At 40.1% G+C, this 18,470-nt stretch overlaps 1 protein-coding gene across 6 annotated transcripts in view; it reads left to right on the plus strand.

The window, feature by feature from the left end:
* Positions 1-2,674: 2,674 nt before the first annotated feature.
* ZNF609 (zinc finger protein 609) overlaps positions 2,675-18,470 on the plus strand; it is a 219,130-nt gene continuing 203,334 nt past the window's right edge. For 5 of the 6 annotated variants that reach the window (XM_036304442.1, XM_036304447.1, XM_036304465.1 and 2 more), the window contains exon 1: positions 2,675-2,784. The gene's annotated coding sequence lies outside the window, so the exon portion shown is untranslated. The remainder of the gene's footprint in view (positions 2,785-18,470) is intronic. The other variant, XM_036304479.1, reaches the window with a different exon arrangement.

Below are 18,470 nucleotides of genomic sequence, written 5' to 3' on the forward strand. Positions count from 1 at the left end.
ATAGCCACACGTGGCTAGTAACTTTTGAATTGGATAGTGCAAATATAGACCATTTCTAACATTGCAAAAAGTTCTATTGGACAGTGCTTGTTTGGAGCAGGGGTCAACATACTTTTTTAGTAAAGGACTAGGTAGCAAATATTTCAGGCCATACAACCTGTTACTATTCTACTCTGCCATTGTAACGCAAATGTATCCACGATAATAAGTGAATGAGCATAGCTATGAGCCAGTGAAACTTTATGAACACTGAAATTTGAATTTCATATCATTTTCACATCACACAATTTTTTTATTTTTCAGCCATTTAAAAATGTAAAAACAGTGTTTTTAAAAGTATATATTTTTACTGATTTCAGAGAAGAAGGAGAGGGAGGGAGGGAGAGAGAAACATCAATGATGAGAGAGAATTGTTGACCAGCTATCTCCTGGATGGCCCCCACTGAGGATTGGGCCCACAACCTGGGCATGTGCCCTTGACCAGAATCGAACCTGGGACCCTTCAGTCTGCAAACTGACTATCCACCGAGCCACATCAGCCAGGGCTGTAAAAACATTCTTTGCTCATGAACCTGATTTGACCTGTGGGCCATAATTTGCCAACCCTTAGTCTGTCGTGGTAGGCAAACTGCAGCTCGCAAGCCACATGTGGCTCTTTGGCCCCTTGAGTGTGGCTCTTCCTAAGCCTTAGGAGTGCCCTAATTAAGTTAATAACAATGTACCTACCTATATAGTTGAAGTTTAAAAAATTTGGCTCTCAAAAGAAATTTCAATCGTCGTACAGTGGATATTTGGCTCTGTTGACTAATGAGTTTGCCGACCACGGGTCTAGAGGAACAGGAAGTTAAAACTTAATATTTTTTTACTATACAGGACATCAATCACTTTACAATTTTTAGTATTCTTCCAGACCTGAGAACTTTCTCTGGCTAAAAATTGGGGTTCAATGTAGGAAAGTTTTTCCTTTGTTTCCTATTTTTGTAGCCCAGTCTCCAGCAGAGTCATGTTCTTCACTGGGAGATGATTACTCAATTATTAATCCATAATTAAGTCTAAACATTTTAACACTTAAGTCTAAAACACTAACCCGTGTTCTTTCTCTTTCCACTAAGGAGCTGAATCCTCACTTGTAATATATCACTTAGTACAGATTGGAAGTTTGCAGTCACCTGAGATCAATTCTGTCCTTATACTGTCCTAAATAAGTTGAATATTGGTGGACCAAAGGGAGATCATCTTCTTAGGCCAGACAGCCTTAGTATTTATCTTTGGCAAACACCCTGCCTGCCCCCCCCCCCCCTCAAAATATAAACACCTTTGTGTGTAGAGGTGGAGAGTAAAGGTATTTTATGACCTGGCTCTATCCTCAAGTCACATACTATCTTGAGTGGCACTGTTGGAGGATACTTCAGGATAAGCAAAGAAAGGAAAGAAACTGCAGTTGACTAAGATGGTCAAGGACACAGGAGGAATGTAATAGGGGCTAAAATGTGGGGAGCCTTGAGAATTAATATAAATTTCTGTTTGCTATGGAAGGAGGTAGAAGTTTTAGGAAAGGAAGTCCTGAAGAATGTGTTTCACAAGTGAGTGGTGAGTGGGGGCGTTCTTTAAACCAACAGGAGTGGCTCAGTGGTTGAGCATCGGCCTCTACGGTTTGGTTCCCTGTCAGGGCACATGCCCGGGTTGTGGGCTCAGACCCTGGTAGGGGGCATGGAGGAGGCAGCTGATTGATGATTCTCTCTCAGCGTTGATGTTTCTATTTCTCCCTCTCCCTTACTCTCTGAAATCAATGAAATACATATTTTTTTTAAAAAAACATGCACTGAATGCCTACTGTGTAATAATGTGCTGGGCTATCAGAGATGAATGGCAGATAAGGAAAGATAAAAGTTACATAGGATATTGGTTTGGAGGACAGAATAAGACTTTTACATAATAAAAAGCAGTAAGGTTTGATGACAGGATGGTGAGGTGAGAAGGGATATTAGAAGGACTAGAAATGGGTACTTCGAAGAGGAAAACAAATGGTAATCTGAAAAAAGGAAACGAGAACAAAGGAAAAAGTAGAGGGTTGATATTTTGATGAACCAAGGGATAAAATAGACGAAACCATCATGAGCTTTGCTTGCTCTTCTGTTCTTTGTGGATGTTCGCATTCAGACCCCGTTCCCCACGGTTGAAGGGCACCGACAGAACTGGTGCCTTCTGTAAGTTTTGATACTCCCCCAGAGACCTCTCTGCGAGGAAGTCTGGTCCGGCGAGAGTTCTTTCCGCGAGGCGAGAGCGTTAGGTTCGAGCTTCTAATCCAGGTTTCTTGGAGTTTATCTCTGTTTTAACCGGCTCGCCGGGTTTTCCAGCATTCCCAGAGCAGACTCTAATCCTGGCTCCTTGTGACCGCGCATTCCGAGACCCAGGATTTGGCTTCTGCATCCAGGTTCCGGGTTTCCCCTGCGCTCTCCCGCTCCAGTCTCCACACCAGCCCGGAATCCGGATCCGAGGGCCCGGCGATCCAGTGTCCGTGCCTTCCAGGCGGCCCTGGTTGTCCCGGATCGCGGCGGCAGCGGCGGTGGCGGTGGCTGAGGGACCCGCGGCCCGGACACAGCGGCACCGGCCGGGCGGGGCGGAGCGGCGCGGGGAAGGGGCGGAGAGCCGAAGCGGAGGCGGGGTGGGGTGGGGGGGAGGGGCCGCGGGAACGGATGGCGGCCTGGGCCCCGTAGCAGCGGCGGCTCTACGGCCCGGGGCCCCGGGCCAGCGGAGGTGGCGGCTCCCGGGACCGGCCGCGCGGTGAGTCCGGAGCTTTGTGTGAAGCCGGGGCTGGGGGAGGAGAGGCGGCGGCGCTGAGGGGAGCCGGGGGTGGCGACGCCTGACGGAGGAAGTGGGGGTTGGGGGTCGGGGCCGAACGGGGGGAAGGTGTGTACGGAGGGGAGGGGGGGGTCGTTGCGTGGGTGGGGGGAGGGGGCGTCGAGGGGCGCGGGGTGAAGTTCAAAGCATGGCCGTGCGGATTCAGGGTGAGGGGAGGGGTGCCCGGGAGGGGATTAGGGTCCAGCCAGGTTGCAGGGACAGGCCAGAGAGTTTGAGGCCAGTCTGCCTTCAGGGGGCCCAGGACGGCGGGGGCTAGTCCGGGAGTTGGGGGTTCAGAGCGAAGGGGTGGGAGCTGGACGTGTGCGTGGCCCAGGAGGGGCAGCAAGGTGGCCGGGAGTGTGCAGTAAGTAGGTTGTGGGTGTGTGATCCTTCCAGTCTTCAGGTCATATTTACCCCTGTCCTTTTCTTCAAGATGGAGGGATTCCTGGGCCTGGCCCTTAACTGCTCTCTGCCCCCCGGAGGGTTTGTGACCCTGTCCTGTTGGGAAAACCCATGCTGCCCTCTTTTCCCTTTATGTGTAATTACGGTTGGATCATCTCTGTGCTTTGCTCAGATTCTCCTTCCTCCCTCTGGGGTTGAGGAGGAGGAGACACATCTGACCAATTAATGTGTGTTTGTGAAACAGGCAGCAGCAAACAGTCATTTCAGCTTCTAGGAATTAGGCTCACACAGGGTGGAGAGATCAGAGCCCTTCAGGGGGAATATTTCTGAACAAATCACAGATGATTGAATTCTCTAAAGAAACAGCTTCCTGCCTAAATGAAAGTGGGGGAGATGGGGGAGAAAGCCTGTCTGTTCCCAGCCATGTGTCCAGAGCCCCAGGGGTTGGGTAGAGTCCCCCGTCCCCCTCAGGCCTCTCTTTTCTGTGCGAGGCTTTGCTCTGCAGCCGTGAGTTAATTTCACCCCTGCTGCTTTGTCTCGGGGGGAGGGAGTGCTGGTTTAGACGGTTGTGAGCAGAGAGGGCTGTTGTGCTGCCACACACAATAGTCGTGTCATTTTATCGGGAGTGCTACCCCAGGGCTGAGAACTGCTGCTGCAGAGATAAACCGGTCCCTCTCACCCGCCTATTGTGTACACAGTGAAGGTCATAGGTTCAAGTCTTGTCTGAGAGCTTTGGATATGCTCCATCTCCCAGGCTCCTCAGTGCCATTTTCTTCCTTTCCCAGACTGGGGCTTGCCATTGGAGGAGGCCAGACAGAAAGGCTCTTCTTTTTGAGTGAGGAACAATGCAGAGCTCATTGGCACACATTTTTCAGAAGAATAGGGGATGCCAGCCATGTTGTGCCTGCCTCTTTAGCCTGTACTAAGTTGTGAAGGAATAGTGTCTGGGAGACTCAACCCTGATGTTTATGTCAGACCTCCAAGGGGAGGTTTCTACTCTGGTTTGAACCATCATATTTAATTCTTTTTGTAGAGATGAGGCATTCATACAGTGATTTTTTTGTGAGTTTGTTTAGGAATACAACCAGAAACCTGTGTAGTGTTAATATAGGGAGTCAAGGACCCAGTACCTTTTTAATGGTGACTTCCTGGTCAATAGTAATTGCACAACAAAAAGCCACAGGATTTGCCTATCTGGTCAAGGCCTGTGGAAACAAAACAACATCCCTGTTCATTTTAATTCTGATGAAAAGGGTGACTTGCTTATTGTGCAGAAGGCCCATATCTATCTCTTTATTAGGGAGAACTGTGCCAAAGAGATGAACATTAAAAAAACACCACCACCCACATTTGAGAGCTTGGGGGTTATTAATGAGAGAAGGATGAGAACAAGCTAGAAGGAACCCTATCCTTGTATATATCTCATAGAAGTGTCCAACTGGTATATTAGGTAAAAATAATATTTGGGGCTAAAAATTTGGTTTTCATTTAGGACATTGAAGAAAACTTTTGTTTAAGAAGAGATTAGAAATCAAACTCATTTTGAGAGGACAGTTGTATAGAATACACTGTACACAATAGCCAACCATTTCATATAAATAGAAATTTTAGCCTTTGGTATTGGTAAAGGCCTTTCTGAGGTGCTGAATCTATGTTGCTTCCCTTCCTTCCTTTATTTCAAATAGTCTTAAAATGATGGCTTGCCACTTAGGTGTTGGGCTTTGTTAGGATGAAGTTGTGACCTTTGTATTTCCTGATGACAGAACTGTCTCAAGGTCTTACTAGAGGTGTTGTCTGTCTTTAGGCTATTTTCAACTAATAAATGTCCCTGGTCTCTGAGTGAAGTCTCAGCTAAATTGAGTCCAAAACTTTTTGCTCTTGTGCTGTTAGCATTCATTTCTGAATCCTGTCAGGTGGCACTGAAGGCAGAAGCCCCAGATTAATTTGCCTTGATTAGGTATAGAGCTTTCAAATTTGGGCCCTTGCCATGAGGAGTCTCATGAGTCTTCTGATTGTGTCCATCCTTCAGAGAGTACTTTGGGTCTTCCCCACCCCCAGCATCTTGGCAGAAAATTTTTCCTTGTGCCTGGCCAGTGTCACTCAGTGAGCATCGACCTATGAACCAGGAGGTTTGATTCCCCCAGTCAGGGCATATGCCCAGGTTGCGGGCTCCATTCCCAATAAGGGGCATGCAGGAGGCAGTTGATCAGTGATCAGTGATTTTCTCTCATCATTGATGATTCTCTCTCTTCCTCTCCCTTTCTGAAATACACACACACACACACACACACACACACACACACGTATTAAGAAAAGAGAATGTTTCCTTGTGAGAGGTCTGGATAGCTGGACAGATTTGTGCTTTTTTTGAGGATATGAAAGCATAATTTTGGCTACTGGTAGTAATTATGTTGCAATTAGCATAGAGCAACTAAATGGCTGGAATAGGATAATTTGTTGAGGGGTTTACTGATTGCTCTGTCAAGTGGAAGTGCCACTCCTTATTTATTTGCCTGGGAACTCCACTTCCTGGGCTCAGCCATGGAGACTTAAGAAGTATAGAAATGATATGTGGTTTCCAGAACTCCTTGCTCTGCTCTCTCTCTCTTATTGCTGCCAGGTACCATAGCACCTTCTACTGCCACTCACCTCCAAAGGTAGCTAAGCAATTGTTATTTCCCTTGTGGAAAATATCATGGATGGAAATACTGCCAGACAGATGGGGTCACTCTGAGATAAGACAGCCTTATGTTGTGTGGCAAGGCTTTTTTCCCCAGCAGTTGAATTTTCACTTCTACTTGATTTATAAAAATCCATTTTCTTTAAAAAACAAAGAACAACAACAAAACCCCACAAAATACAAAAATCACATTGTGTACTAAGTATGCCTTTATGATCTCTCTAATGAAAGTTGGCTGTGACAGGCACAATGAAGATAGGTGATGCTGATTGGCAGGTTCTGGGCCCACTAAATGTCAGTGAAGGACTCTTTTCACTAGGGAACAGGTAATTCACCAAAGCACCTGCCTAGCTGGGCATGTGGAATTGGCAGCAGCTGTGCAGCTGAAGAGGGATTATTGAGCAGGTGGTTAAAGAATCACATGTCACAGTGACAAGAAAATACTTAGTCTTCCGTGGTTTAGGTTCAGTTCATATGTGTGAAATTGCTCTTTGTTTCACATTTCTTAATGCCTGGTACTGATTTGTTAGTGAGATGATGATGGAATAGAAAAAAACAGATTCTTCTTTCTCTGTTTCTTTTAGATTACTGAGTAGCTTGCCTTAGACATGGTCCTAGACAGCCCTATTGTATTTCTGTGAGTTCTGGCTTTATGCCCTATAAATGGGAAATAAATAGTGGCAATTCAGTGTTTCTAGTACTTATTAGCAATTCTTTGGTTTTAACATGGTGAAAAAGCTTTAACTCCACTGGGAAGATAACCTAGCAGGTTTTAGGCAAAGGATGTAATTGGCTTTTTGTGTTAGGCCTATCTGACATGCCTTACTCAATAAATTTGCATGTGTTTTATTTTATGAATATAATTCTCCACATGAAATTCAGTTTGTTTTGTTCTATTTTTCGTTTCTCCCAGTACCTTTATAACTCTTCTCAGGCATTGAGATTAACATCATTTGTTAGAATCAAATAATCACCCAAGGGCCAAATCGTGTTAAGAACCCATCTCAACTAAATATTTATCTTTAAAACAAGTACAGAATTTTCAATAACTTTAATGAAGACTTTCTTTTTTTGAGATTTTCTGCAAATTCCCAGATTTTTCTTAAAGGTTATCATCTTCTGTTAATATGTTTTCTTTCACATAGTCATGCCACTGTAATAGGCAGTGCCATAGAACCTAAATTTTATAAACTAGTAACTTGGTGTTTTTCCGATTTATTCGCCTTCTACTCATTTTCTGTATTAGGCTGACAGGCTGTGTGCTTCTATTGAAACACGCACACATGCACACAATCTAATGCAGCGGTTCTCAACCTGTGGGTCGTGACCCCTTTGGGGGTTGAACAACCCTTTCACAGGGGTCGCCGAAGACCATCGGAAAACACATATATAATTACATATTGTTTTTGTGATTAATCACTGTGCTTTAATTATGTTCAATTTGTAACAATGAAAATACATCCTGCATATCAGATATTTACATTACGATTCATAACAGTAGCAAAATTACAGTTATGAAGTAGCAACGAAAATAATTTTATGGTTGGGGGTCACCACAACATGAGGAACTGTATTAAAGGGTCGCGGCATTAGGAACGTTGAGAACCACTGATAATGAATTCACGGGGTATTAACAGTCGATTGAAAGAAATGCATGATATTAGCTGTTTCAGAATTTAGAAATCCCTTTTCCAAGTGTCTTGAAGTCTCTTTACCTCTATGTCAGAGAAAGAGAGAGAGAGACAGATTTAGGTCTGTAGGTAGATTGATTTAGGGGGAAGAGAGGTGAACACTGTGACTCTGAGGCTAGGGGCCAATGGACCAATGCAGAGACAGGAACATTTTGTAAGAATCTGCTTAAACCTGGTTTGTAACCTAGCTTTAAGTGGGAGCCTAGCAATCATTTGTATAGTATTCACTTCTGAAGAAAAATATACACTTCTTTATTTTCCCATATAAAGCCATCACAGTTGTTTGTTTTAAACAATTCACAAAGCACCATATACTTTCCTAGCATTCTCAGCAGTTTGCTTTCTCATGCTTTTTTCCCTCCCCCATCTCCCATCCTAGTTCTCTGCTCTGAAGACTTCTCTAGCAGCTTGGAAACACTCTAATTACTGTCGCTATTATAGTCACAACCCAGATCTTCCACCTCCTTCCCACTCACCCCTTTCTATCTTCCTTCTCCCTCCCCTTGCTCTAGCAGCAGGAGTTGAACTGCAGTCTCATGAGCACAGTCAGATCTATGAATGAGCTTTATATCTTGTCAAGGCAGAACTCCAGATCCAACAGGGCTGATTTTTCATGGTTCTCTTGCTGTTTGTTCTTGGATCAGAGTCCCAGAAATAAGAGATGGCAAATACCTATTAGGTCATATCTAGTCCATCACTCAGGAGCAAACCTACAATCTTCCTCTTGTCTCTGTGAGAATTTTTTCTTTTTTTCTTTTGTAGGTGAGAGCTGTCTGATGCCAGGCAAGCTCTGAAACTGCCTTCTTTTTATTGTGCTCTCTGGTCATTAGTGTCTGTCCAATGTTACTCTCTTGGGTTTTTATTCTTACCCCATTTTCAGGATTCCTTGTTCCCAGCAATATCTGCACCCCTTCACCTTCAGTCCTTTCTCCTTTATTGTTGGGACCACATTTGTTCCTTTTGTACCATCCATCAGTTTTCTATGCCAGAAGTTACCACTTTTCAAACCTTTGCCACAAGAAGATGCTGATGGAAGCACAGTATGCACATCCTTGAAGGTGGTAATGGCTTAGAAAATAAGTGCAAGGTTGGGCCCTTAAGAAGCTTCTGTACTGTATGAACAAATGCTGCTTCTTTCTGTTTAATTTGAGGCACTCCCTGTTCTAACCCTTTGTTCTCTATATGTGGAAAAATTTTATTTCTGTGTGGCTTAATTACAGTTACAATTAAGTTATTGTCTGATTTAATAGTGTTATGTGTTTTCTTTGCTTTTCGTAGACTAGGGAGTCATAAACAAAACCCCAAGTTCTTATCACTACTATGCCTCTAACTAGCTGTGTGACCTTGTGCTAGTCACAGCTCTCTTTGCTCTTTCTTTATCTGTCAGATTAGCAGATTAGACAAGATCATCTCTCAGGTTCCATTTAACTGTAGAGATTTATGATGTCAAGGTTGTGATGAAAGCGGGTTTTCCACTGATTGGGAAGTGACAGGAGTGAGCAGTTTATAATTACTGTGTCAAAAATATAGTCAATATTCAGAAGGGCTTATGGGTGTAGCTTACATCTCTGGGGCTTGACTTTCACTCCTCTTTGATATATTTGTAAGGCTTATGCTGTGTGTGGTTTTTTTTCTTCTTCTTACTAGGCCATCTTATTTTGAAAGGTCTTGTATCCTCATTCTACAGGTTCACCAGCTTATCAAGTGTATCTTTTTTTTAGTCTGTTCAAGCCATGAGAATGGGTATCAGAAAGCTGCAGAAAAAGAACCTCAGCTTATGAGAAGGAAATCATACCTGGAGGGCTTTGCCAGATATTAATAAGTAATTTTGTGTATTCAGTCAGGGATCCACGATCTTAAATCTCATCAGATCTTTTAACTAAATGGGACTGATTGTGGAAATGGATTGGGTATTTTTCCATTTTTGACCACTCAGTGGAAAACCTTTGTATTAACTTCTTGGGATTGAATATGAGTTGTTCACTGTGTTTTGTTTAGAAAATAAAGTTGTTATTATTAATGCTGTAAATTCTAAATGGGTGACATTTGGTGAAATCTGACTAGCAAGGGAGATCTCCAAAATACCTGGTAAAAGGGACCGAGAAATTGAAAGCTGGTGAGTGACTGTAGGAATTTTAAAGTTGACAATATGTTAGGAAATCTTTGTTTTCAAGCAGTTTAAAGGAATAAAATCACATAAGCAAGTTAATTCCCCAAGTTAGGATTTTTGTCAACATTTCCCAGTTAATTCTTAGGCTTGGGACTTCCAATAGCAGATATTTATTGAATGTTAAGAGGAGGATGACAGTCTTTTTAGTCTTTTTGCTTGTTTGTTAATATAGCACAATCACATGTTTAATCTACCTTTGAACATTGGAAGAAGCATTCACTGTTTTTAAATTTGTACTTAAAACATTCATCAGTCTGTAATAGAAAAATTTGGTGGGCAGAACTATTGTTTTGGATTCACAAAAAGCCCTGGGAGTACTTTGCTTTATTCCCAGCCATCTGTAGCACATTACTAATTTTCAGGTCATCTAAAGATTATTGGGAAGTGCTCCACTTGAATGTGAGATTTTAAAAAGATTTATATTAGAAATATAAGTACTTTTTATAGGTAGGCTTTTAAAAAAGGTGGCAGGTGAAGCATAGGGTATTGAATTAGAAAGTGGCAGGAATAGGTACCTTGCAGCCTTGGGAGATCATACCACACCATGAATGAAATCCAGATCCTGACAGGCCACGTTGCTTGCCGGTATAGCATTGCATGCTGGTACTGTAGTTTCTTAGGCCATAGTTCATTCAGTATTAGAGAAAGGCAGCAGTGTCTGCTCTATTCTCTGTACGGAGTACAGCCAGGGCTTTGGGTATGTTACCAGGAATATTCTTAGCAACATTGCTAGGTGAAGTCCTTTGAGTTAGGTTTATTCACATGAACACAAGTGGATGTTCAAGAATGCACCTTATAAACTTTAGTGACAAATTCTGAGGTTTGGTGTGAAACTCAGCACTTTGTTCTGTAACTGATGCTTCTAGAGAATGATGTCTTAAAGAATGATATCAGAAATAGAACTATAGGAAGATAAATTGGAATTCTGGAGCTTATGGGATATATGTATCTGAAAGGTATACAGGAAAGGAGGAATTTTTTTTTCTACTTGGCATTTGTTTTCAATGGCACCTCCAGTACATCATTTCTGAAACCTGCCTACCCTTTTCTTCCCTAAGCATTACAGCTTCTTCCAGTTGCCATGGCACAAAACTTTGGACTCGTATTTGGTTCTTTTTGTGCCTTACCACCTATTCAATCATTCATTACATTTGGATTATTCTGGATATCGTGCCACTTTTTCCTTTGGCTCACCTAGTTTAGGTCTTCATCTGTAATAACCTCATGGTTAATGCCTCTTTCTGTATTCCATATTACAGACTGCTGCAATATTACTATAATTTTATTTATTCATTTTGAATAATATTTATTGAGCACTTATATACCAGGCCAGCCATGGTCGCTGTCCTTTCAGGACTTATAAGTCTAGTTGGGGAGATCAACAATCAACTAATAAAAATGTATGATTATGAACAGTGCTCTGAAAGAAAAGGATTTGATTCTAGAAGAGTGTGTAACAAGGAAACCCATCTCCTTTCTGAAGCCTTTCTTAACCCTCATCTTCCCACCCATCTATCTCCAGAATTGATTATCTTCCTCTGTATCTCTTGCTTTATTTATTTAAAATATATTTTTATTGATTTCAGAGAGGAAGGGAGAGGGAGAGAGATAGAAACATCAGTGATGAGAGAGAATCATCAGTTGGCTGTCTCCTGTATGCCCCCCACTGGGGATTGAGCATGCAACCCAGGCATGTGCCCTTAACCAGAATCGAACCAGAACTTCAGTCTACAGGCCGACACTCTATCCACTGAGCCAAACCGACCTGTGTCTCTTCTGTTTCCAGTGTTTTGAGTATAACTTTATGTTTAATTAATGCTTACTGAAGTGAATTGGAATTTAACATTTGAAAACAGAAATTTCTTGTGATTTTTTTTCAGGCTTCTTTTATGCTAAATTTTATCCCAAACTGAATAACCTAGGAACAAGGAAGACTATGAAAGTCTTCAGAAATCCTTCAGACTCAAGGACAAGCTTTTGATGCCTTTACTGCCTGTATTAGTACTGTGGTTTCATATAACCAAGCTGATTGAAGACTTTGGGGAGAGAGGCAGGTAGTTGGTGTATGGCTGGTAGAAGCAATGTAGGTCAGTCACAGGAACCAGACTGGTTCTGTTAGAGGGATATAGCCATTGTTGGGCCTCTGGGTATTATTGACCTCTGGGAGGCCTTTTAAGTTTTTCCTGTTTCTTTTATTTCGTAAATATTTATTGAGTTCCTACTATCTGTGAGGTCCTGTTCTAGCTGCTTAAGATCTATCAGTGAACAACACAGACAAAAATGTCCCAACCTCATGGATCACGGAAACAGAAATAAGCATAATAAGTGATTATATAACATTTAAAGGGTGATAAATTAGGTGAGAAAGTAGAGCAGAGTAGGGGGATTAGGAGTGTGGAGGCGGGATAGGTAGGGAAGGTAGGGAGTTTACAGCTTTAACTAAGATGGTCAGAGAAGGCATCTTTGAGAAATGTGGTGCTGATGTGTTTACAGGGTTGTTAGGCACTTACCTGAGGTTGCTGAATGCTCTTCTGCTCAACAGAGAAAAAGAGGCAGTGTCTGCAATTGTTCAAAAGAGTCCAGCTGACATTGAGGGGGGAAATAGCTACTTGTTATGTTCTCTCCTTGGTGTTCCTTTGGCTGGCATCTCTGGAAGTTAATCATGGTGAAAATTGCAGTCAGTCTTGTCTGGAAGACACCAGGAGTGGAACTGGAAGCCTTGAGCTAGTTCCCTGAGGGGTGCGATTTACTCTTCTGTTACTTGGCCTTGGGTACAAAGAGTAATGGGTGAGTTTGGCCTCTAGGTTTTCTCCTTCCTCAATGGGGAAAGCCCAGTATTGTGACCTTACCTCTTTCTAATGAGGCCTCAGCAACTGTGTTTGGGTAGCTCTTTAAAAATAGGATTTCGCCGAAACCGGTTTGGCTGAGTGGATAGAGCGTCGGCCTGCGGACTGAAAGGTCCCAGGTTTGATTCCGGTCAAGGGCATGTACCTGGGTTGCGGGCACATCCCCAGTAGGAGATGTGCAGGAGGCAGCTGATTGATGTTTCTCTCTCATCGATGTTTCTAACTCTCTATCTCACTCCCTTCCTCTCTGTAAAAAATCAATAAAATATATATTAAAAATATTTAAAAAAAAATAAAAATAGGATTTCAAGGCCTGGTCAGTAGTGGCTCAGTGGTTGAGTGTCAACCTATGAACCTAAGTCCAGGTTGCAGGCTTCATACCCAGTAGGGGGCGTGAAGGAGGCAGCTGATCAATGTTTCTCTCTCTCCTACTCCCTTCCTCTTTCTCTAAAAAAATCAAAACATATTTTTAAAAAAAGATTTCAAGGAGTGTGCACTCTGCTCTCAGCTTAAAAATTGAATTTTCAAGTTTGTGGTATTTTTTTTACTTCTTCTCCCAGTACCTAATTCATTAGCTAGAAGATGAAGATGTCTTATGTCTAAGATGCTCTCTTGTCTGACTTGTGTATTGTAAATTTTCTTATAATTTTCTTGCTTGCCCTTTACTCACCCTTCAACTTTTTCATTATTTTTCCTGTTACCTCTTTCCTGTTTTTCTTTCATGAAGCTAATAGGAAACAGAAATCCCTTAGGCCAGACTGCTGTTTTGGTATTTACTGCAAGCTAAAATTTCTACCTTATATACAAGAGATAGAATACCTTATTTCTGTCCTTGAGTTAGGTAGAATGCAGCTCATAGGCATCAAGCTCTCAGCTTGTTAACATTGGATGCTGTTTGATGTTGCTGAGATGCAGGGTACCTACCTATACATGCTATTTTTATTTATCTCATCAGTTTGTGCAGTGGCAGTGCACAGGAGACCTATTTGCCATTTCTGTAAAAATGTACTCTTTTTGCTACCTAATTTTAGAATAGGGTCCCGATGAACTCTGGTCCATGCTAAAAGAAATCTGTTACTTTTAGGCAGAAATGGTTCTAACGTTAGATGAGCTTTGAGACATGTCACAGGACTTTTCTCTGAATTTACTGTATATCAAATGTGAAGTTCTGCGTTTTCACTACATATGCTTAAGTGGTAGAATAACATATCACTGATATCATGAACTTTAAAGCCAGCAGCTGTTAATTCACGTGTATGTTGTTTTCTTAAGTGGTGAAAAGAACTCAGTTTAACTAACCAAGTTGTATTGCTTTATTACTAAAAATGCTTTAACATAGCTTGGTTTGCTAGTGAAAACTATTTTTTTAGTAGTAATGTCTTTGTGGTTTGTATTAGTTGGCTCTTCCAATCCTAGCAGAGCTGGAAATCCTGGCAGTGTGGATTTCAGATGCATTCCATAACACTATCTGACAGAGAGGGACATGCAGGACAGTGTTTGGTAAGATTCTTTTTCTTATGGAGACTTTCTATAAGAAAGAAATTCAGTTTCAACAAGGTTACATTGGAGTAGGTGACATAATGATGAAGTAAAATTTTCTTCCAACAACAAATATGTTTCTTCCAAAATATATATGTTTTGCCTGAATATGTGATCTGACACATTATGTATTTTTAAAAGTGCTGTTGATACAAAGATGAGAGGCATTTCTGCTATCCTTTTATAATATTTTTTCTGTGTCCTTTTTTGGTAGGCAATGTCTTGGTATAATGACTTAATTCATATCTCAGATACTTTATAGAAGAAGACTAATCATGGCAGCAAGGGATTACATTTTTTTTTTTTACTCAAAGAGGTTCATTTTATTGATGTAAGGGATTACATTTTTATAAGGCTTGAAATCTTTGCTTAAATAAAAAATGTCACATTTCGAATCAAAATAATATGACTGAGTTGAAAATGTTAAAGGTGATTGGAGGAGCTGCAAAACTAGGCTAGATAATAATAATGTGGAGTTCATTTATTTATATACAGATTGGTTAAATGCTTCATTGCATGCAAATGTGAAAATATGGTTTTGAATAAGACAAACTACTTACAGTTGGCTGTTTTAGAACCTACAAAGAAATAACCTGGATTTTATACCTAAGGAAAAAACAAGAATTAATAAAGGTTTTTCTAGATTAATACTATTTAATCACATTTTGATTAAGCTCAGTTTCCTCAGGAAGAGAGGAAGAACAAAATTTATATGGAAATTCTGTTTTAAGAAATCAAGCTGTGATTAAGTATGTACATTAGAAAAAGTGGAAAGAAAGATTTAAAAAGGTAAATCATCTTCTAGAAATGTAAAGACTTAAAAACTATCATATTAGAAGTCCATGTTAAAAGAAAGCAAGGGTTCAAAAGGACCATTCAGAACAGATGGCAATTTGGCATAATCTTGAAGCTGTGGAGAGGAGAAAGCCATCTTTTAAAAAAATTAGGAACATTTTCAGTCAAGACCACAAGCAACCCACAAAGTGATGATGGTGGAGTGCCATCTAGAATTTAGGCAAAAGAAAAAAGATGAAATAGATAAGCCTCTTTGCAAAACTAATGGTAGGCATTTTCTGCTTTTTATTTAAAAGGAGATGTCAAAAATGGAAAGGCAGCTACAAAATTGGTGAGACTACTTATCATAGTGTGAAAGATCCATTCACGATGATAACATTATAGAAGTTCCACTTCCCCAGCAGATTAAAAAGACTTCCAGGTCAACTGATGATAGATGCTTAATGTTTGGTTTTTTCCCTGATTAGAACGTGGGCTAATCTTTTTTAAAGCACCAAAAGATACAAAGAATTCTTAGGAATTATCCCAGAAATGTTAACATTTATTTAGTATTTCCAACACATTTTTTTCTAGCTGCCTAGACTTCTTTTAATCAAATCAATAAACTTGATGAAATCACAATTATCTATTCAAGAATTTAGAGAGAATTCAAGAATAAACTGTGGAACCCTTAGTGAAAATATATCACTTCAAGTTGTAAGTAGTGTAGTAGTGTGATCACTACATCTGGACTGGTGTGGATTTCAAATGTTATTCCCTTAAGGGTTTGGAGGTGGAGGGACTAAAAACTATATTGGAAAATTGGTAAAATGTAAATTGATTGAGATGACTTGGTACTACCATTCATATAACTTATTGGGGCAGTGGTTAGTTAACATAAGGAGAAGTCATATGATAAATCACTAACAATTGTGTGTGGGTTGAGTTGTTACCTGTGGACATTGTTTAGTTTGAAAAGACTTTAAAAAGTCAGGCCAAAAAACTTTAGTCATGGATTGGACAAAAATGTTTTGTGCCTTAGCAAACTTATTTTCTCACAGTGAATACTTTTATAGTTCCATAGTCCTTTTCTGCAGTTCTAAAACTCAAAAGCTCTGAAAACAAAGGTGTGTTTGTGTGTTTTTTGGTAAGGAAGGCACAACCTGGCTTCAACCAATAAGAGGCAGCTTACAGTCTTTATGGTTCTATTCCAAGTAAATATTCATTTTGCTGTAGGGATATTAATGAGTTGGATGTTAGAATGCTGCTCCAGTTTCTATATTAATTATCTCAACTTTTTACAGACTCAAATAAGTGCAGTGACTTGCCTGAGATTGTTAAACAGCTATGGAAGTTAAGGGAGAGTAAAGAATAGAATTGAACTTTTCTGCCTCCTCCCATGTTTTGTTTTCATTGTACTGCGCTGGTTCCTCATGACATTACCTTCAAAAACCATATGCATAAGTTCTGGGTGCAAGAATTTAAGCAGTGACACTCATCGTATTTGATACTTCAATAAATAAATATTTTTCATAAGTGACATATTTAGGTTTTCCAAGGATAGTTTCCAGTAGTTAGGTTCCCAAATTGTTTAAGAGATGTTGGCTATTGTGGGCCGATGAAAGGAATATCTTGTATGTGGGAGATGAAAAATAGATTAGCTTCAGTGTGGATAAGTATTACATTTAAAAAGAGGCAGAAAGTCCAAATCACTTTCTTAGCATGATTAACGTCTACCTAATAATTGTAGTCCCCAAGGGAGATTAGGAATCTTGGTAAGCTATTCCTAGAAAAATTAGCTCAGTGCACTGCCAGGGAAATGCTTGGCATCATTAGGAAGAGAATCAGAACTAAATAAAGATAAAAATAAACTCCCCTCTATAAAACCAAAATTTGTCTATGTTTGTGATAACGGTTTTCTGTTGATCCCCAAGAAATACTTATCAGAGCTGGTGACCAAAGGAGGCGAAGGTTTTAATGAAGACATGTAAAAAAAAAAGCACACACTTTGGTTTTTATTTACTTTTTATTTTTTATATTTTTATTAATTTCAGAGAGGAAGGGAGACAGAGAGATAGAAATGTCAATAATGAGAGAGAATCATTGATTAGCTGCCTCCTGCAGGTCTCACACTGGGGATCAAGCCCCAACCTGACCAGAATCTAACTGTAACCTTCTGGTTCATAGGTCAACACTCAACCATTGAGCCATGCGGGCTGGGCGAACTTCAGTTTTTAAAGACAGAGGAAATATCAAATTCTATCAAGTGAAGAGAAGAATATAAAGATTTGGTTACCAGTTCTTAGGATTTTGCATTGGATAGAGAGCACCCTTTCAAGTTAGAAATAAATTGAGCTGAATTATTGGGTTGCTCTTATCAAAAGTAAATAAATAAAATGTGTTAATCCTAGAGGTAATAGAAATTAAAAATAAGGTCAAGAAGCATTTTTGATTAAACTTTTCATTTCGAGATAATTATAGAGTCTCATGCTGTTGTAAGAATAATATAGAGGGATCTCTTGTATACATTTTACCCAGTTCCCTCCAGCGGTAACATCTTGTAAATCTATAGTACAATATCATAACCACATATTGACATTGATACAATACACCTATCTCATTCAGATTTCCCCAGTTTTACTTGTACCCATTTATGAGTGTGTACATTTAGTTTTATGCAGTTTTATTACCGCCACAAGTCAAGATACTGAACAGTTCCATCACCACAAAGGCCCCTCTATAGCCATACCTGCCACACTTCTGCTGCCCCTCCTTCCATCAATTGATATATTTTATAAAAACCTATTAAGGGAAGCAAAGGTTTCCCTTATTTTGATGTGTATAGACAGTTCCCAACTTAACAATGGTTCAACCTATGACTTTTCAACATTATGACGGTGCAAAAATGATAACATTCAGTAAAAACTGTACTTTGAATTTTGATCCTTTCCCGGGTTAGCAATATGCCATACAATACTCTCTCATGATGCTGGGCAGTGGCAATGAGATGATTCTGCCCAAATGTAAGTGGTCTGAGCACATTTAAGGTAAGCTAGGCTAAAATGGTTATGTTCGGTAGGTTAAGTGTATTAAATGCATTTTTGACTTATCGATATTTGCACCTTACAATGGATCTATCAGCATGTAACCCCATCATAAGTCCAGGAGTACCTGTACATCCTTAACTTTTTATAAAATTGTTTTAAAATGTTTTATTTATCAAATTAATACATATAACTTTTTAGTTTTTCTTTTCCCATGAACTTGATATTAAAAGTCAAATAATACTACTGCTTTCGGTGAAAATCAGCAATCTACTATTTACTCCTTCCCACAAGTCTTACTCCCAATAGGCAACTGCTTTAAGCTTTTTTAGATTTTTTTTCTTATATTTACTCACACATTTCTAAATAATAAATAATATGCTCTCCTATTACCCTCCCCTTCTTATCAAATCCTCCTAATATAGTTATGTTGCAATTTTTAGTTAGATCAATCTATATTCATTGTTTATTATGTTAAGGATT

This window comes from Myotis myotis, unplaced genomic scaffold (genome assembly GCF_014108235.1).
Source record: "Myotis myotis isolate mMyoMyo1 unplaced genomic scaffold, mMyoMyo1.p scaffold_m19_p_1, whole genome shotgun sequence".
Taxonomy (NCBI): Eukaryota; Metazoa; Chordata; class Mammalia; order Chiroptera; family Vespertilionidae; genus Myotis; species Myotis myotis.